Genomic DNA, 18294 nt, shown 5'->3' on the forward strand with positions numbered 1-18294 from the left:
TGGCCACATTCTGGATGGTCAACCATTCCAGTCAAACTACATTCTTGCTGGCCAACGATAATGTTTTTACAGTGATATTTTCAGCTTTGTGCTACACAAACAAAAATAGCAGGACATTTTTTATATTTATATAAATGTACACGTAACTATTTGTTAAAATAGACTAAAAAGTTTTTTTTTTAAATCAGAACCATAAACAAAAAATTGCAAAAACGTGGCCTGTGTTGACACAGGGTCTTGCTTCTGGGTGTAGTTGTCAACTGAGAGATTGTTTGGTTTGGTGTCAATTTGACTACATTCCTATGAATGCCAGGATATTTTACTGTGTCAAAGATGCTATACAAATGTGGTTATTATAATCCAAGTTAACAAGACGTTTTCCTTTATAGGAAGAACCTAAGTTTAAGCAGTTACAGTGATCTTACATACAAAAAGCAACGTTACCAATTTATGTTGAATCTGAAGCAACCAATGGATTTAAATCTGTTCACCAATGCAGTAAGATCTGAGATACAAGAGTGTATAAATCATATTCATAGTCTCTCCCAAGTTTGTTCATGGATGAAACAAAATTAAGGAGATTTACAAAGGTCGGCACAACATTGTGGTCAGAATGGCCTGTACTGTGCTGTAATAAACTATAGATAGAATCACAATGAGGAAGTGTACAGGGGGGGGATAGATCAGCTCATTGAATAGTGTAATGACAACAATCTTGCACTCAACGTCAGCAAAACCAAGGAGATGATTGTGGACTTCAGGAGGAAATCAGGGGAATATGACCTAGTCCTCATCAAGGGCTCACAGTGTCCATAGGAGGTCAAGAACTTCAAATTCGTGGGTGTCAATATCTCCAAGGATGAGTCCTCAAGCCTTCATGTTGAGGCAATCACAAAGAAGGCTCACCAGCAGCTATACTTTGTGAGTATCAGAGGAGGGTCTACAGATGTATCATAGAGAGCATTCTGCCTGGTGGCATCACTGCCTGGGATGGAGGCACCAACTCTCAGGACAAGAATAAACTCCAGAGGGTTGTTAACTCGGCCTGAGATATCACAGGCACCAGACTTCACTCCATCGAGGACATCGACATGAAGGAGTGTCTTAAAAAAGCAGCTTCTATCCTCAAAGACCACCACCACCCAGGCCATGCCTTTTTCAATCTGCTACCATTGGGAAAAATGAACAGTAGCTTAAAGGCGACCACTCAGCAGTACAAGGACAGCTTCTCCCCCGCTGCCATCAGATTCCTGAATAATCAATGAACCAAAGACACTGCCTTACTTTTCATACACTTTTTTTTTTATATATAGTAATTTTGTAAGATGGTTATAATATGAACGTTTGCACTACGACGCTGCCACAAAACACCGAATTTCATGACTTGTTCATGACAATCAATAAATTCCAATTCTAATATTCTATTTTCCACAAGTGATCGATCCAAATTATAGAGGCAGGGTATAAAAACAAAGGGGGATACCTTAAATTATTTGTTATATGCTAATCATATCATGGCATTGGATGGACACAGTGAGAGGGTGAAGACAGAGTCCATCTTTTCTATGATGTCCACCAGTCAAATGGTTTGTAATAATCAAGCTGTCAACCATTGTGGCCACTTCGACACAATTCTGAAGGACTGGTAATGGCGTTTCATAAACTCAATACTTGGAAGAGCATCACGATTACCGTATGGATCGGAGGTCAATTCACAGGACCATGAGAGTGGCAGAGAGGATCACTGGTGCCTCTCCCACTCCCCAAATCGATACGATCTACTGGGATCGTTGTCTGAAGAAGGCACACAAAATCATTGAGGACCCCTTCCGCCCCGAAAACAGCAACCTTCATCAGAGCCGGCACCACCAGGCCGAGGAACAGTTTATTCTCACGGACAGTGAGAATGCTGAACGACCAAAGGAACTGCTCAGACTAACCACGTATGACTCTCACATTCATAAATTTATTTATATATTTGTATATCTGAGTACTTGCCGTGCATATGTATTGTTTGCCTGGATGTGTGTTATGCCTGGCTGTGTGTCTGCGTGTTTTGGAGACGAGGACCGGAGAACGCTGTTTCATCAGGTTGTGCTTGTTTAATCAGATAACAATAAACTTGATGTTTATAAGGAGTGGGAGAAAAGTGTCAACAGAGCAGACCATAATAACCACTCTGAAACCTTCTCAACCATACAATTGGAGCATAGCTGATCCAAATCTCAACTCCGACCAACATTTGCTCCATTTCTCATGAAATTCCAAAAAAGAAATCTGGAACATTTTGAAAAAACCTCCTGCAGCTTTTTAAAGGATTTAGATTTCATCGCTGAATGGCTCCATTCCATTTTGAGGTTATGCTCATTGTCTTTTCCACAGGAAGTAGCTGATTTTAACATCCCAACAGAAAGAAGGATAAGCACATTTCCGATCAATCGGACTAACTTTGTGCAGAAGTTTCAGGGCCTGGTTGTACTCAACCTCTGCAAATTCATTTTCATGTCATTGGGATCCCAGGCGCCAGGTTGATGTAACTGGCAGCGAGTTGCTAAAAATGGAACAAGTGACTAATGACAATTTCTCAATTGAAGACAAGATTATGCAATCTGTCCTTCTAAATCATCCAGTTTGGATCATTGTCATGTGGGTGGAGTTGGAGTGAGAAAGTTTGCTTTGTGAATACACCTCAGAATGCTGAGTTCCACAGTTGGGGAGAGATCAGGTGGAACAGAGCAAAGGCAGCATAATTCTACTCACGAGGTTTATTCAGGAGTTTGATAACAGTAGGAAAGAAATGGTCTTTGAAGTTGGTGGTGCATTATCTCACACGAGTGAATCTTCTTGTGAATGGAAGGAAGGAGAAGAGAGTGTGGCCAGGGTGGGGGGAGTCTTTTAGCAAGTTGCTTGAGCATCATGGACCAACAACTGAGCCAACACCAAGATAGGTCGATAAAACTACAAATAAAACTTTTTCACTCTCACTACTTCACACAGAGCATGAGGGCATAGTTAGTGTATTGCTATCACAGCGCCAGCAACCCAGGTGCTGGCTGTGAGGAGTTTGTGTATTCTCCCAGAGTATGAGTGGATTTCCTCCAGTTTTCTTCACATACTCCAGTTTCCTCCAACCCTCAAAAAACTTGCGGGGTTATTGAACGTATTTAAGGTGTACCCAAAAACGTACAGGGTTATTGAACATATTCAAGGTGTGTCCAAAAACATACGGGGTTATTGAACATGTTCAAGGCACCCCCAAAAGCATACGGAATTTGTAGATTAATCAGTGTATTGGGTAGCATGAGCTCATGGGCCAGAAAGGCCTGTCCTGTGCTGTGTCTTTTTAACAAAAACAGAAACGAGAGAGGATTTGTCCAAAAAGGGTCCTCAAGCTATTCAAATATTTCATGGCTTATCCAATCTTAGCCACAACATCACGGTTCCATTCTGCCTTCATACCCCTTGACCTGCTTGAAGTTTAAGGTGTATACAAATCTTCATCTTAAATGTTCAATAACTCCACCTCAGATTTAAGATTTATTGCCAGAGTACATACATGTCATTACATACAATCTTGGGATTCTTTTTCTTGCAGGTGAGGCAAATTTACCACTTATTGGTAGTGCAAAATAAATCGTGCACAAGGCACAAATATAAACAAACTGACTGTGCAATACAGAGAGGGGGCAAAAAAATTAATAAAGTGCTAAAGTAAGAGTTCTTAAATGAGTCCCTGATTGAGTTTGACATTGAGGAGCCTGATGGTAGAGGGGTAGCAGCTGTTCCTGAACCTGGTGGTGCAAGAATTGTGGCATCTAAACCTCTTTCCTGATTGTAGCAGTGAGAACAGAGCATGCTGGCTGATGTGGATCCTTGATAATCGCTGACGGCAGCATTCCCCGTAGATGTTCTCAATGGTGGGGAGGCTTTTGCCTGTGATGTGTGGCAGCATTCCCTATTGATGCCTCAATAGGTGAATGTGAATTCCGAGTCATGGCCTTCAGAAAAAAAATTCTCCTTGCCTCCATCTCAAATGGGTGACCTACATTGTGAAACAACCAGTTCTGGAGACCTCACCTCAGAAAACATTGCCTCAGCTCTCTCAAGTCCTCTCACCGACGACGACCAACTGGTGGCAGGATGGCAGAAATGGTCGCCAGATATGTCCCAGATTCCAACACCTGCAGCATGTAGGAACAGTGAAAATGGGTGCTTAATGCTCAGCACAGATTCAGTGGGCTGAAGGGCTTGATTTCTTGCTGCCTTTCACTCTACAAGTTAAAAACTGACAAATGAGGGACGGCCCAAGAAACCCTCTGATTCAGTCACTGAAATCAATTACTTTTAAAGATGGGCATCTACACCATGCAGTGAAACACGAAAGTCTGCAGACGCTGTGATTGTCGTAAAAACACAGAAATGCTGGAGGAACCCAGCCAGACTCGCAGTGTCCTTAGGAGGCAAAGATATGATTGACGATTCGGGCTTGAGCCCTTCTTCAAGGTCCGAATCATCGAACCTCCTATGGACACTGTGAGACAGGCTGAGTTCCTCCAGCGTTTCTGTGCTTTTATCTATAGCAGCCTGATACCTTGCACCCCTATTCAATCCTTGCAGCAACTTTGCCATCCAAACTGGGCCGAACTAGTTTGGAAACCTGCCGACAGTTAGTGAATTGATCGGTCATGTGTCAGGATACATGGCCATCTACAAATGAAGGAATGCCTTGTGGATATGCTCATCTTTCCCCTCTGAAGAATCGTTTAAAAATAGCCTCTTTATGTCTAGACAACTGTTCGTGGATTTGTTTCAATGCAATTTGTTCCAGAATTGTGTTTATTACCTCATTGCTGTTACACCTCATTTTTCCCTCGGCCTCTCCTCACCCATCTCTCTCACTTTCTGTCGAACTGGTTTGCTCTTTATTTTTGTTTCAGTGCGGATTATCCCCATAGCAACATACAGGTGATATCTGGGTAAAAACACCTGCGTCACATTGTAATCCAGTGAAGTGTGTCAGGACTGAGCATGTCCCCACACCAGCCATTGTCTTGGAGCCAGAATGCAATAAACTCGAAACATTTGAGCAACTGTTGCCTCTAGCAATTGCAATCCCTTGCTGAGAATGGAAAGTTTTCCAAAAACAATTCCTCTTTTTTTAAAAAAAAACACACTTCAGCATTGAACAATGATTTTAATTCTCCAAAGAGTGAAAAAAAAACATAATTTCACAGTTTACACAAATTTTCAGGTTATTGAAAATCGAGCCTTGGGGGTTAAGGAAGTATTTTTTGTTGGAGAGGTGTGGAGTGACTGATTAAAAAAAAAGACTTCCTTTTCTCCGCTCCACTCCCCGCAGAGAGAGGAACCCTGGTCATTCTCCTCCAAGAGCAGAGGTTCCAGAGTGCCATCCCTTTAAATTCAATTTAAATTTAGACATCCAACACAGTAACAGGCCCTTTCAGCCCATTCACAAAGCCTGTGTTGCCCAACTATACCCAGTCAACCTGAAACCCCTGGTACATTTCAAGGAAACTGAAGCACCCAGAGGAAACCTACACTAACACGGAGAGAACATTTAACCTCCTTGCATACAGCATGGGATTTGAACCCCCGTCTTGGTCAATGGCACTGGAAAAAGCATTGCACTAATCGCTTTGCCAACTATGCCACCTTTCTACCAGATAATAAGTTGGGTAGGAGAGCAGGTCACTTATGGCCAGAGAGATGTGTAATGTTATTATTTTCCAACAATATCAAGAAGTAAACCAAAGAACTGGTCCAATTTTACAATTAACCATGCAGTCAGCTCTCCCCCCCAAGCGCACCACACCCCATCCCAGCAATATTCACAATGACTTATGTTTTTCTCTGTAAAATAAAACACACACACTTTTCATTGCATAGGGCATCAACTATGACCAAAGAAAACAAAGATCTGTTGAGCTCATCGCACATTCATCTCATCTCATGGTCTGGAATTGTGTGCACCCAACTCGAACAATTACAAGAGACATAATGTCAATAGGGCATGTCATTCTGTCTTGTAGTTGGACTGCTTCCCTTACAGCATCCAGTGGGGTAGTGACTCATTGAAGGAGCCCTGAGAAACATTGTATACAGTGAGATGCAAACAGTGGGCCCCATTTGAGTGATAAATGGACGTGCAGACAAACATTAGGAATTAGGGGAGAGGGTGTTAGTGGGTGGAAATAAGTTGAGGGGGACAGAGCTAAGTGGGAAATCAGCCACTTGATCCCTTTAGCCTGGCTAACCTTTTAATATGGAACTTAAAATTTGCAGTAATGCGTGCAGATCTCATCACCTAACCACAGGAAGGATATCAGTAAGATTGAAAGAGTGCAAAGAAGATTTACTAGGATGTTGCTGGGTCTTCAGGAGTTGAGTTACAGGGAAAGGTTAAGCAGGTTAGGACTTTATTCCTTGGAGCAAAGAAGAATGAGGGGAGGTTCACAAGATTATGAGGGGGCGACGGAGTGGCTGCGTGGAGGCGACGGAGTGGCTGCGAGGAGGCGACGGAGTGGCTGCGAGGAGGCGACGGAGTGGCTGCGAGGAGGCGACGGAGTGGCTGCGAGGAGGCGACGGAGTGGCTGCGAGGAGGCGACGGAGTGGCTGCGAGGAGGCGACGGAGTGGCTGCGTGGAGGCGACGGAGTGGCTGCGAGGAGGCGACGGAGTGGCTGCGAGGAGGCGACGGAGTGGCTGCGTGGAGGCGACGGAGTGGCTGCGAGGAGGCGACGGAGTGGCTGCGAGGAGGCGACGGAGTGGCTGCGAGGAGGCGACGGAGTGGCTGCGAGGAGGCGACGGAGTGGCTGCGAGGAGGCGACGGAGTGGCTGCGAGGAGGCGACGGAGTGGCTGCGAGGAGGCGACGGAGTGGCTGCGTGGAGGCGACGGAGTGGCTGCGAGGAGGCGACGGAGTGGCTGCGAGGAGGCGACGGAGTGGCTGCGAGGAGGCGACGGAGTGGCTGCGAGGAGGCGACGGAGTGGCTGCGAGGAGGCGACGGAGTGGCTGCGAGGAGGCGACGGAGTGGCTGCGAGGAGGCGACGGAGTGGCTGCGAGGAGGCGACGGAGTGGCTGCGAGGAGGCGACGGAGTGGCTGCGAGGAGGCGACGGAGTGGCTGCGACGGAGTGGATGCGAGGAGGCGACGGAGTGGCTGCGACGGAGTGGATGCGAGGAGGCGACGGAGTGGCTGCGACGGAGTGGATGCGAGGAGGCGACGGAGTGGATGCGAGGAGGCTCTTTCCACTTAGATTGGGGGAGATAAATACAAGAGGTCATAGTTTTAAGCTGAAGGGGGAAAGGTGTAGGGGGACCATTAGGGGAAAGTTCTCCACTCAGAGAGTGGTGGGAGTGGGGAATGGGCTGCCATCTAATGTGGCGAATGTGGATTCAATCTTGAGTTTTAAGAATAGATTGGATAGATCCATAGATGGGAGAGGTCTGGAGGGTTATGGAATGGGAGCAGGTCAGTGGGACTAGCGGAATGGTGGTCTGCACAGACTGGAAGGGCTGAATGGCCTGTGACGTAACCTTCTATGGTTCAATAATCATGGTTGATCTGCCACAGGATTCCTCTCTCCCAGCAGGTACTTGACTTGTGTGACTTCCTTTTAACATTTGTAAATTTAATTGAAAGCATTCAAAAATGCCATAGGTGCTAAATATTTAATTCTTTCCATTATGATAATCTTAAGATTTCTTAGTCGGAGGCATGTAAAGCAATTCAGAGCTCTAAGAGCTACACCACAAACAGGCCCATCAACCGATCACATTCAAGCCAGCTATCAAATCCCATTCACAGGCAGGAAGTGAAAAGGCTGGGCTTCAGGAGGTCACGCCACCACACCAGACTCGTCAGGAACAGGGTGAGGTGGGGGGGGGGGGGTCAATTGATCCACCCACCGCATCCAGAAAAAGCAACTGTGGGAAAGACAGGCGGCAAGTCCTTTCAGCAAACTGGATCCAGACTAATTCCAGCCCTTCATTGGAAAGGTATTTGAACAGAAAACTTCTCATTGCAACTCAAAGGTATTGCAAGCTGTGGTTCAAAAGAAGTTTGGCATATTCATGGCCCCAGTATGATGGCGAGCACAGGTTGTATCTAAAGGCACTACCTCCACACAGTGCGCAGCATAAAAATAAATTGAAACACTTACTTCCAATTGGATGGGATGAGTGGTTTTCGTCCAATAGACATTTGAGAAATAGATCTCTTCATTGATTGTGTGGCAGACTTGTTTCCCCATTGACTGCCAGACTAGGTTAAGAGCAGTCAACAGGAGCCATACAGCGCCCCCTCGGGGCCATAGCACATTTAAGGGGGGGCACCAAATGAAGTCATAAAATATTTTTTTGTAGTCAGTCGGCGAGAAGAACAGAAGACACCAACCAAACGTGACTGCTTCACAAGGAAGGAGGCCCATAAACCTTCAGCAGAGTCCAAAGGGGACTATATCTCTATTGGAGTTATTATTTGGGAGGAGGGGCTTGGTGGGTTTTGTTTTTATTTTATTTATCTTTGGGGGTGGGGGTGGGTGGGGGAAGGTTTATAAAGCCATCATGTGTAATGGATTGATATAATTTTGTATTTTGGAATGAATACATGTATGGAAAACTTAAAATATTTTTAAAAAATCTCCCCCCATTCTTCTACGCTCCGGGGAATAAAGTCCTGACCTGTTTAACTTTTCCCTGTAATTCAGTTCCTGAAGTCCAGTCAACATTGTAGTAAATTAAAAAAAAATGAAAAGAGCAGAGACTAAAGTTCAAACCAGTGGTTCTCAACCGTTTTCTTTCCACTCACATACCACCTTAAGCCATCCCTTACTAATCTCAGAGCACCTCTGGGACAGGGATTACTTCAAGTGGGATGGAAGTGGAAAGAAAAAGGTCGAGAACCACTGGTTCAGACATAGAGCACAATAACAGGTCCTTTCGGCCCAAGAGTCCATGCTGCCCAATTTCCCTACACCCCTGGTACTGCACGCAATACTCCAAATAAAAGAATCTTGAATCTTGAAAGTGCCTCTTTCATTCTCAATGAGTTTTGAGCTGATTCCAAGAGGTGGGGAAGTCTTTGCAGGTCATGGCATCACTCTGGCAGATAGGAATCCATGAATTCAATCAACTGCAACACAACTCAAAACACATCTGCCGGGCCAGCCTATTCTTGTCAGCATCTGCATACCCTCCATCCTCAAATCAATGGCTTCCTGATTGCAATAATTGTCGACATTTTCCTGAACCCAATTACAGAGCAACGGTCCTGTCACAAGTTTTATTTGAGCAAGCCACACAAGTTGTCTCCATGCAAGAGCTCCAGAACCTGTGATTACAAACATTTCAGTCAAATGGAAATGCGGCCTGCACATCTTCAACACATCAAAATGCACGTGATGAGCAAATCCAAACATGCGGATTTTAATAGGGGGGAAATAAAAGCATTAAAATATGACAAGGATATTAACACACATTGGATCTGCATTACAATATTGACAACAAAAACAGTAAGTACATTTTACTTTATAAAATCGGAGAGAATTGTAGGCATAACTGTGAGGGCTCAATCAACATCGAAAAGGGTTGCATAGACCACAGGTGTGGGCAAATGCTGGAAGTCAGTTATCATTTAAAGAATGTCGGTATGTTCTTAGAACCCAAGACACCAATTTTTCCACTTGACAGATGCACTGAAACCCCACGGCAGCCAATGAGAATTCTACAGCACCATGGCTTTGACCTTATCCTGCAGCACATGGTTCTGATTTTCATTGGGCATCTCAAGCATCGGAATGAAGAGTGGATGAACCTGCATGCGACACGACCAGAACTAAAGACAAGCACTTTCTCAGTGCTAATGAGATTGTAAAATCCTGCATCCTGCCACATCCCAAGGAAAAACACATACAATTCATTTGCTGGGCAATGACATTTCTGTTAGGTCACTCTCCCTTCTAAAATGCGAGTGAAGGCCCAACAGAACGATCGAGAGTTGATTTCTCGAGAGATCTGCCCACACTGCTTCAACATTACACCAGCAGTAGTTGACAAGGGACCAGCAGGCTGGAGTGCATGCACACTCACGTCACGTGATTGTACAAGTACAAGCCGACGAAACGGCGTTCTCTGGTCCTCGGTGCAAAACGTGCAGATGCACAACCAGACATAACACACGTGCAGACAAACAATACATATGTAGGACAAGTATTTCATCTATGCAAATATGGTTAGTGCAAGCAGTTCTCACTGCCCATGAAGCGGTTTCTCTGCCTGGTCATGCTGGCTCTCATCTCTGACAGACACAGCTGAAAGATGCTGTGTGCAAGGTGGATGTCAGAAACACACTGGTGATCATATGTTTGTATGTATGACAATCCAAAAACCTGAAGACACTGCAAATCTAAAATTAAAAAAAATGAAAAATGCTGAAAAGTTTCAGAAAATCAGGCAGCATTTGTGGGAAGACCCTTTGCTGGAACCAAAGCATTAATTCTTGATTTCCTCCCCAAAGATGAAGCATGTTCTACCTTTAATATTCATGAATACGACATCTCGTGCTGTCCCTGAATTTGCCACTGAACCAAAAGGCCACATTCACTTCATCTCTGAAACAACAGTCACCAGTCATCAAAGGCTCCCAGGACACAATGTTGAGTCCTTGCGACATGCAGACCCCTGCGATACGCTGTCCCAAAGAACAGCCGCACCCTCTCAAGATCATCAGGAGCAATGTGGGCATAAGGCTGTGCTGGCAGTAGTGGAGGTGATATGGCCAGGGTTGAGCACAGGGGACAGGCCACCTCCAGCACAATCCAAACTGCTGGATATCTAATGGACTATTTTCAACAAACACACTAAAATCACAAGGCCTCAACAAGTGGTGGTGATGGGGAAAAAGGCCACACATCCCCAAAATATACAAGGTAACTGACCTGCACAGCACTTTGCAAGGTCGCAGAGTCCTCTAATCTTTGTCTGCCTTACGGTAGATGAAAGGAAATTGTGCAATATCACATTTTCTGTTTTATTACATGACAAAATCTTGAATCTAATGTCAAAGAATCTTGTTGGTATCAGTGCTTACAAACTGGGCAACACTTGCATTTCTACTTTGTCTTTGGACTGCCACTAACAGCAAAAATCATCTCAACTCTCAGCGGCAATCAGTTTGCATGTCTCAGTTCGGCGTGCTCCTTTAACTGCACTCAAGAAACAGTTAGTGCTTCAGACAAAATAAAATCTTCCCATGACATATCACCATACACAAACTCAAAATCATTACTGCTGCAATTTCCTTGTTTAAATACCCTCGAGTCAGAATCAAGGTTTCAAAATAATCCCTTTTGGCATGTTGACAATACATTAGTGACAGTGCCCACTGCACTGGGCATATATAGTATGTAAACAGAAGTACTTTGATTGATCTGACACTCAGCCACAAAAGCATTTCTCTCTCCGAAGCAAGAAGGACTCCTGCAATTTAAGAGCATTTTACTGCACATCAACTTGAAATTGTAGAAGAGCTCGAAAGAAAGCAGTAAAAAAAATGCTGGAGAAACTCAGCAGGTCAAACAGTGTACTTTATATAGCAAAGATAAAGATACATCACCAACACTTTGGGCTTGAGCCCCTCATCCTGGTATGCGAAAAATATAAAGTAAGCATTTACACGATCCTAAATCATGAGTGTAAAGGAATTAATTAAACAATTCTGAAACTTCGAGCACTCAACTATTAACAAAGGAAGTGTCAGCTCTATTTATGGACACACCACAGCCAACATATGAAGCAGATGAAAGAAAAACACCAACTTACAACAAGAAGAACTGAAGGAACAGGCAAGCTACACCAGGAGCTGTGCTAACATTTGGATCACAGACCAAAATTAATTATTATTAACTTAACTTAAATTTTATTTTTTTTTTTAAATTACACATACAACACGGTAACAGGCTCTTCAGGCCCACAAGCCAGTAGCGGCCAAATATCCCAATTAACCTACAATGCCCGCATGTTTTGGAGGGTGGGAGGAAACTGAAGCACCCAAAGGAAACCTAGCAGAAATGGGGAAAGTACACAAACTTCTTACAGACAGCTCCGGATTCAAACCTGGGTCGCTGTGCTAACCATGCCACCCAAATCTGTATTCATGAAAAATCATGGTGAATTTGTTTTACCAATGGAAGTAATTTCTTCATAACCTGTCATCAATTATACTCAAAAAAAATTGTCTCGTTAATTATCACTGATTTCATTCACAGAGAAGAATTTGACCCAGTCATTCCACGGGATACAGACACTCGACAACACCAGCTCAATGACTTCAGTCTTGCAGCAGGAGCTGGTCCGAAAAATTGGGAGATAGGAAGGGAAAGTAGGAACCATCCATACCTCCATCAGAAGACAACGCACCTTGATGACAATTTAATTCCACAAGCTGCATTCACACGCGTACATTGCTGACTCCATTTTATTTCAAGTTATTTCCTAATCGTGACTGTGCCTTTTAACTTCTCACAAAATCTCCCCTGTCCCTTGATCATTTTTGTCCTCTCCATCTCTTATACCCCAGACAAATTCTTTACAGTGCTGTGTTCTGGGCTAAAATAGCTGGAACAGTCTCACAACAAAAGCTTTCCAAATTGTGGAGAAATTTCAATCTGATTCAGTAATTTTCACACAAGTATTTGCTCTGGTGAGAAAGAGGATGGGCTGTTTCCATTTCCTAATCCTAACTCTCAGTTATAAGCAAATGTAAAGCCATAAAAATTGCTCAATTTGACAATCCTGACAGTGCAGGGGAAAAAAAACACACACTGCAAGTTTCAACATTTTAGAACTCTTCATCCCAACTTCACTTTGGAATAGGGCAGTATATTTCCTTGAGAGAGTCAAAAAAATTGGCAATTTTAAGCATTAATTACCAATTAAATAGCCCATCCTCCTACTTCCCCAGATTAAAATTAAAAACTAACAGTGTGTGTTGCAGACAGATGATTTGGCAATTAATGAGCAGTGTCTCTAAAAATTTGCACTGATACGTTGAGAGCTACTCTGTTTTAAAGAGCTTCACTCACAAGGAAAGTAGTGTTTTTAAAAAAAGAGAATGGATCTGCTATTTGCTGTAAATCCAAATGAAAACAAGGTGAATGTGAACACAGGCAAAACAGCAACAGGTATTTTAAAAAATTGATGTGACTACAAAATTCCTCCACAATTACAGGACCATTATACATGCATACCATCACTTGGAGAATGTACTTTATTTACACAAAATGTACTGCAAAATGTTCCCGATCTCATGGAGGAAGAGCTAAGCAAACCTCCACTCACCATCAAAAGGAGGACATGCAATTTTTGTCATACCAGGAGATTATGTGGTTTCTGGAAATAATGGAGCCTTGTGTTTTACACCTTCCTCTTCATCACCTTGACTTAGAGGCGTGCACTTCAACTAAGATGTGCTGTTGTTTTTGGACAAAATCTAATCCATGTTCAGCATTGTTCTTGGTATCATCAGTTAACTAAAATGCAATGATCCATTGATTTAAAATTGAGCTCGTGCTATTATTGGCCGATTTAGGTCAGAAGAGAGGAAATAAAAAGACGTGGAAACCAAAACACCTTCCTTTAAGAAAAACATTCCTTTAATTGAATTTACTTTACCACTGAACAATTTTCAGTCAAATACATGCTGTAGGTACATGCAAATTCATTCTAAGTCATTCTTAAATAGAGGTAGTGTTTTGTTCTCACTGCGGGTAGTGCACTTTGTAAACGAACTTCCTGAAGGTGAACAACCCGTCACCAAGGTCCATTTCCAATATCACTTCAATATTAAATTTGCAATTACAATTTGTTCAAAAAAAAATGAAAGAAATGGTATTCAGAGAGCAAAGGGTGATTCAAAATCAATACGTTTTATTTTTAATTTAGTCATGTGCGAATAACTGCGTAAATTTTCTTTTTTAAAATTTAGACATACAGTGCTGCCCATATATCTTAATTAACCTAAAACCCCCATCCATTTTGAAGGTTTGGTTGACCCCAAAGTGTCCGGACTTTATGATAATAGTAATGATGAGTTTATTGTCATGCACGTGGTACAATGTTCACATGCACCGGAATTCTTTCTTGTGCAGATGAATAAGTACTTTGCGGAAAGAACTACCAAAATAACAAAAAAATCAACTGCAACAATGTATGTTATTCAATTAAAGAGAGATAATAAATATAGAAAATAGATCAATAATAAGTAATAAAAGGCAATTATGTTGCGCCAAAGATCTGCCGGAATCCAAAGACTGCTTGAACAGATCTTCACGAGCGCTCGTACCCGCTCTTCAGTCACCATTTTGAATGCTGGTCGCTTTCCCTTCCCGGCGCGTACTTTTCACGTCACAGTGACAGGTGGCACTACCTCACCCTCACCTCCTTCAGCTTTCAGAAGCCAGTGCATGAATCACCCTGCAAAAAAGCATCGCGCGATCCACATTTTCAGTTGTCAGCATAAAAGGTAAATTCCCTGTTTTTTAAAAAAAAAAACACTTGAGTAGGCGATTACACGGGTTTTGAGCATAAAAAGCACCCCAAAGAAACAACTTTCCCTAATCACTGAGATCAGGAATTTGGAACTGAAATCTGCAACATGTTTAACCTCTGTCAATGGCATTCTAAATTAAATGCACTAGTCACTCTAATTAGCACAGTCTTTCTGAAAAAAGGCTTACAAAATACACAAATGTAGACCTGATTGTTCCGAATGAAATTGTCAGACAAACATTCTACGTTTTACCTTTGGCTGAAGGATAGGAGACATGCATACCAGCTGGCAGTAGCTACTCAACGCTCTGTTCTGAATTATCAGATGTGGATGAGTTCCTCACCCCTCCTCTACCTCAAATGGAAAAACACCAGAGGCAGACCCAAGAACAAGGATCCCAGGTTGGCCACTCTCCATTCCCATCATTCAACATGTTGGCGCACGGTGCCAACCCACCACCAAGCCATCAAAAAGAGCCCACAGTGGAGACTGCCATGAGATTACTGGAAATGACACGATAAATGATAAAGGATGAGAATTTGTTTTTAAAATGTACCCTAGGTACATCACAAAAAGATCCACCGAAATTCTTAGTTGCTGAAGTCACAGAATGAGTAAATAAAAAAAACACCAATAACAGCAGGACAAATCTGATTACCATAATGAGAGATGATAAATATAAAAGGAAAGATTAATAAATGTAGACAAATTTCACAGAAACAAAACAATTTTTGCCTCTCCACTTATCATATCCAATTAACACCTTTCGTTGGTCCATACTCCTCCCCCTCCCATTTCTTTATTCTGGTGCCTTCCTGTTCTTCGAAGTGGGCCTGAAATGTCTTCACCTGCTCTGGACGCTGCGAGACCAGCTGAGTGCCTCCTGCATTGTTTTTAGATCGATGAATGCGCACAGTTGCAGTTGGTGCAAAACAATGTTAAGTTTCAATCAATGCAGATGGATCTTTTGGCGGTCCTAGTGTAGCTGCAACACTGAGAAAAGAACCTTTAAGATTAGTTCTGTTTCAATTCCCACAGATACAGCCTGACTTCCTGAGCATTTACAGTATTTATTAGTATTGCAACATGTGCAGTTTTTTTTTAATTTTACGACCATTGCCCTGTTTATAATGGGAGTCCATTGGCTCCATGTGCTAACTCTGTCTCTCCGTAGATACTAGAGCTGCCAGATCTCGTAGAGTATATCCAGCATTTTCTCACTTTCCCTGCAACATGACAATTAAAGCAGTAATTGCTTTCTTGAGGCACCGTCTATTCAGTTCAGTAAGAAAAATCCACTGCATGTGAAAGTACTTCTCATGGTTATAATTCACCCCAATGAGCATCATTTGTAGCAGTGGATCGTAGCATTATTGAAAAGCAATTCAATTTTTTTTTTGCTGCTTGGTATAAAGTCAATAATAGCTGCATTACCAAGAAAAAAAAAGTTTAAAATAAATTTTCACCACCACTCCCCATATTTCAGAAGATAAATTCTGTGAATGCATTCACGTGACATCTGCACGTTTTCGAAGTGGTTATGTGCAAAGTGAAAGGGCAGGTTTTAAACAACACACAATGAGATTAAGGAAAAGACAACCAGATGGGAACTTATAAGTTGGTCATTTTATATTTTTCAAATTTAGATAAAAATACCATCCAAAGGAATCAATAGCAAAGATTTTTTGTGACATTTAAACGTCAAAGAAAATTACAATTAACCTACAACTTTGAAGGGTGGGAAGAAACCAGAGCCCAGTGGAAACCCACGCAGACACAGGGAAAACGAACAAACTCTTGTCAGACAGCACCAGATTCAAACCTGGATCACTGGCACTGTAATAGCATTACACTATCCACTACACTAACCGTGCCAACTTATATTTTAAATGGAATTTCGAATGGGAATGAGAGTCCATTTCCATGCTGAGGTTCATCAGCTTTCATTTGATAATTAGGAGTTAGTGAACCATTGGTAGACTTGCAACTTCATCCAATCGCAGTCCGACGGACAGCCCAGAAACAGGCCCTTCAGCCCTCAGAGACCAACCTGCCCATCTGCCATTCATGTGCACTCTGCCCATTTTATTCTGCCTCCATTCTTAGGAACTCTCCTCCTCACCTCCAAGGGGAGGAGTCAACCTCGTCACCAAGAGGCCATGCAAACTCCAGGCCGATAGCACCGGAGGTCAGGATTGAACCTGCATCTCGGGCACTGAGAGGCAGCGTCTCTGCCAGCTGCGCCACTCTTCGGCTTTCTTCAAGTTGATGACTTTTCACCTACAGTTATACCATCAACTGGTAGCATTGACCCCTCAGCTGGGAAATGGACTTGAGCTTTCATTATCCAAACTCAAATTTATCTGCTGAGGAGTCTCAATGCAATGAGACCTCAGATGTGGGTGAGGATACAAAAGGAAGAGGAAGAAAATAATTGTCATAAAAGCATCCTGTTTCATAGTCTTGAAGGCAAGTATAGAGAAGAGCAACATGTTAATTCAACAATATGACAGACAATCAATGCAAGGATTTGTTATTGAAATTGGTGGTTTTCTGTTTTGCCTTTGGCGATCAGTTGATATAACTCCAAAGTTGAGCCAGCCTACAAGTTCTATCAAGAGTCATGGCGATGATATCAGCCTGTGCTAACTCACCTACTGATGGATTGCCCTTTTGCACTGTTGCCAAGACTCAACATGCTGTTTGAAGACTGTGGTAATTGAGGGATATGCGATTGGATTGTTCAACTAAAACAAAGAGGATCTGTTCAAACCAGGTTCACACTCACTCCAGGGATCTGGCAACAGGTCTGTTATCCCTGATTTGTTGTGTACAGTAGAGGAACTGATAACAACAATATTTTAGTTGCTTCTGCATTGTACTCTTGATGCACAGCCAATAAGAAAAATGACATCAGTGGTAATTCACCAGATTTGCCAAAGGTTGGCATCCAAGACTAAGCTTTTGTTTTTAAAGAGTTAACTAGATCAACAATAACTCAATAGTTTCGTTTGGGTGCATTCTTGCACTCAATATCACCAAAATCAAGGAGCTGATTGTTGACTTCAGAAAGGGAAAACAGGAGGTGGACAATCCAGTGATCATTGGGGAAAATCAAAGGTGGAGAAGGTGAGCAAATTTAATGTCTTGGGAGTCATCATCACTCAGCATCTCTCCTGGACCCAACACACAAATGGCATCATGAAGAAAGTACATCAGGGCCTCAACTTCCTCGAGAGTTTGTGAAGGTTTGGCATGACATCAGAAACCCTGGCAAATTTCTGCAGGGTGTGGTAGAAAGTGTGCTGACCGGCTGCATCACGGTCTGGCCTGGGGACACCAATGCACCCAAGCATAAAGCCCTCCAAAAGGTAGTCGACATCACAGTTAAAATGCTCCCCACCATAGAGAACATCAACAGGGAACGCTGCCGTTGGAGAGCATCACCAATCATCGAGGATCCACACTGCCCAGCACGTTCTCTGTTATCACTGCCTCCATCATTAAAAGGTATAGGTACCTCGATACTTGCACCAGCCACTACCCCTCCACCATCGGACTCATTTAAGGACTCTTACTTTTGCCCTCTTGATTTTTTTTTAATCTCTGTATCTCACAGTTTGTTTTCTTTATTTGTTTAGATGTGTACATTGAGTCAGTTTTTGTTTTAACACTGCCAATAAGTGGTAATTCTGCCTCGTCCACAGGAAAAAGAATCTTAGGGTTGTAT

The 18294-nt window shown here is 42.9% G+C and overlaps 1 long non-coding RNA gene across 8 annotated transcripts in view; it reads right to left on the minus strand.

The window, feature by feature from the left end:
* The window catches only part of LOC138759500 (uncharacterized), a 245767-nt gene that overhangs the window by 121565 nt on the left and 105908 nt on the right, over positions 1-18294 (minus strand). The window contains exon 1 of one of the 8 annotated variants that reach the window (XR_011354882.1): positions 4078-4166. The exons of the other annotated variants lie outside the window; for them this stretch is intronic. This is a non-coding gene — a long non-coding RNA (uncharacterized lncRNA). Of the gene's footprint in view, positions 1-4077; positions 4167-18294 lie in introns of those variants that run through there. 8 annotated transcript variants of the gene reach the window in all.

This window comes from Narcine bancroftii, chromosome 3 (assembly GCF_036971445.1).
Source record: "Narcine bancroftii isolate sNarBan1 chromosome 3, sNarBan1.hap1, whole genome shotgun sequence".
NCBI classification, from domain to species: domain Eukaryota; kingdom Metazoa; phylum Chordata; class Chondrichthyes; order Torpediniformes; family Narcinidae; genus Narcine; species Narcine bancroftii.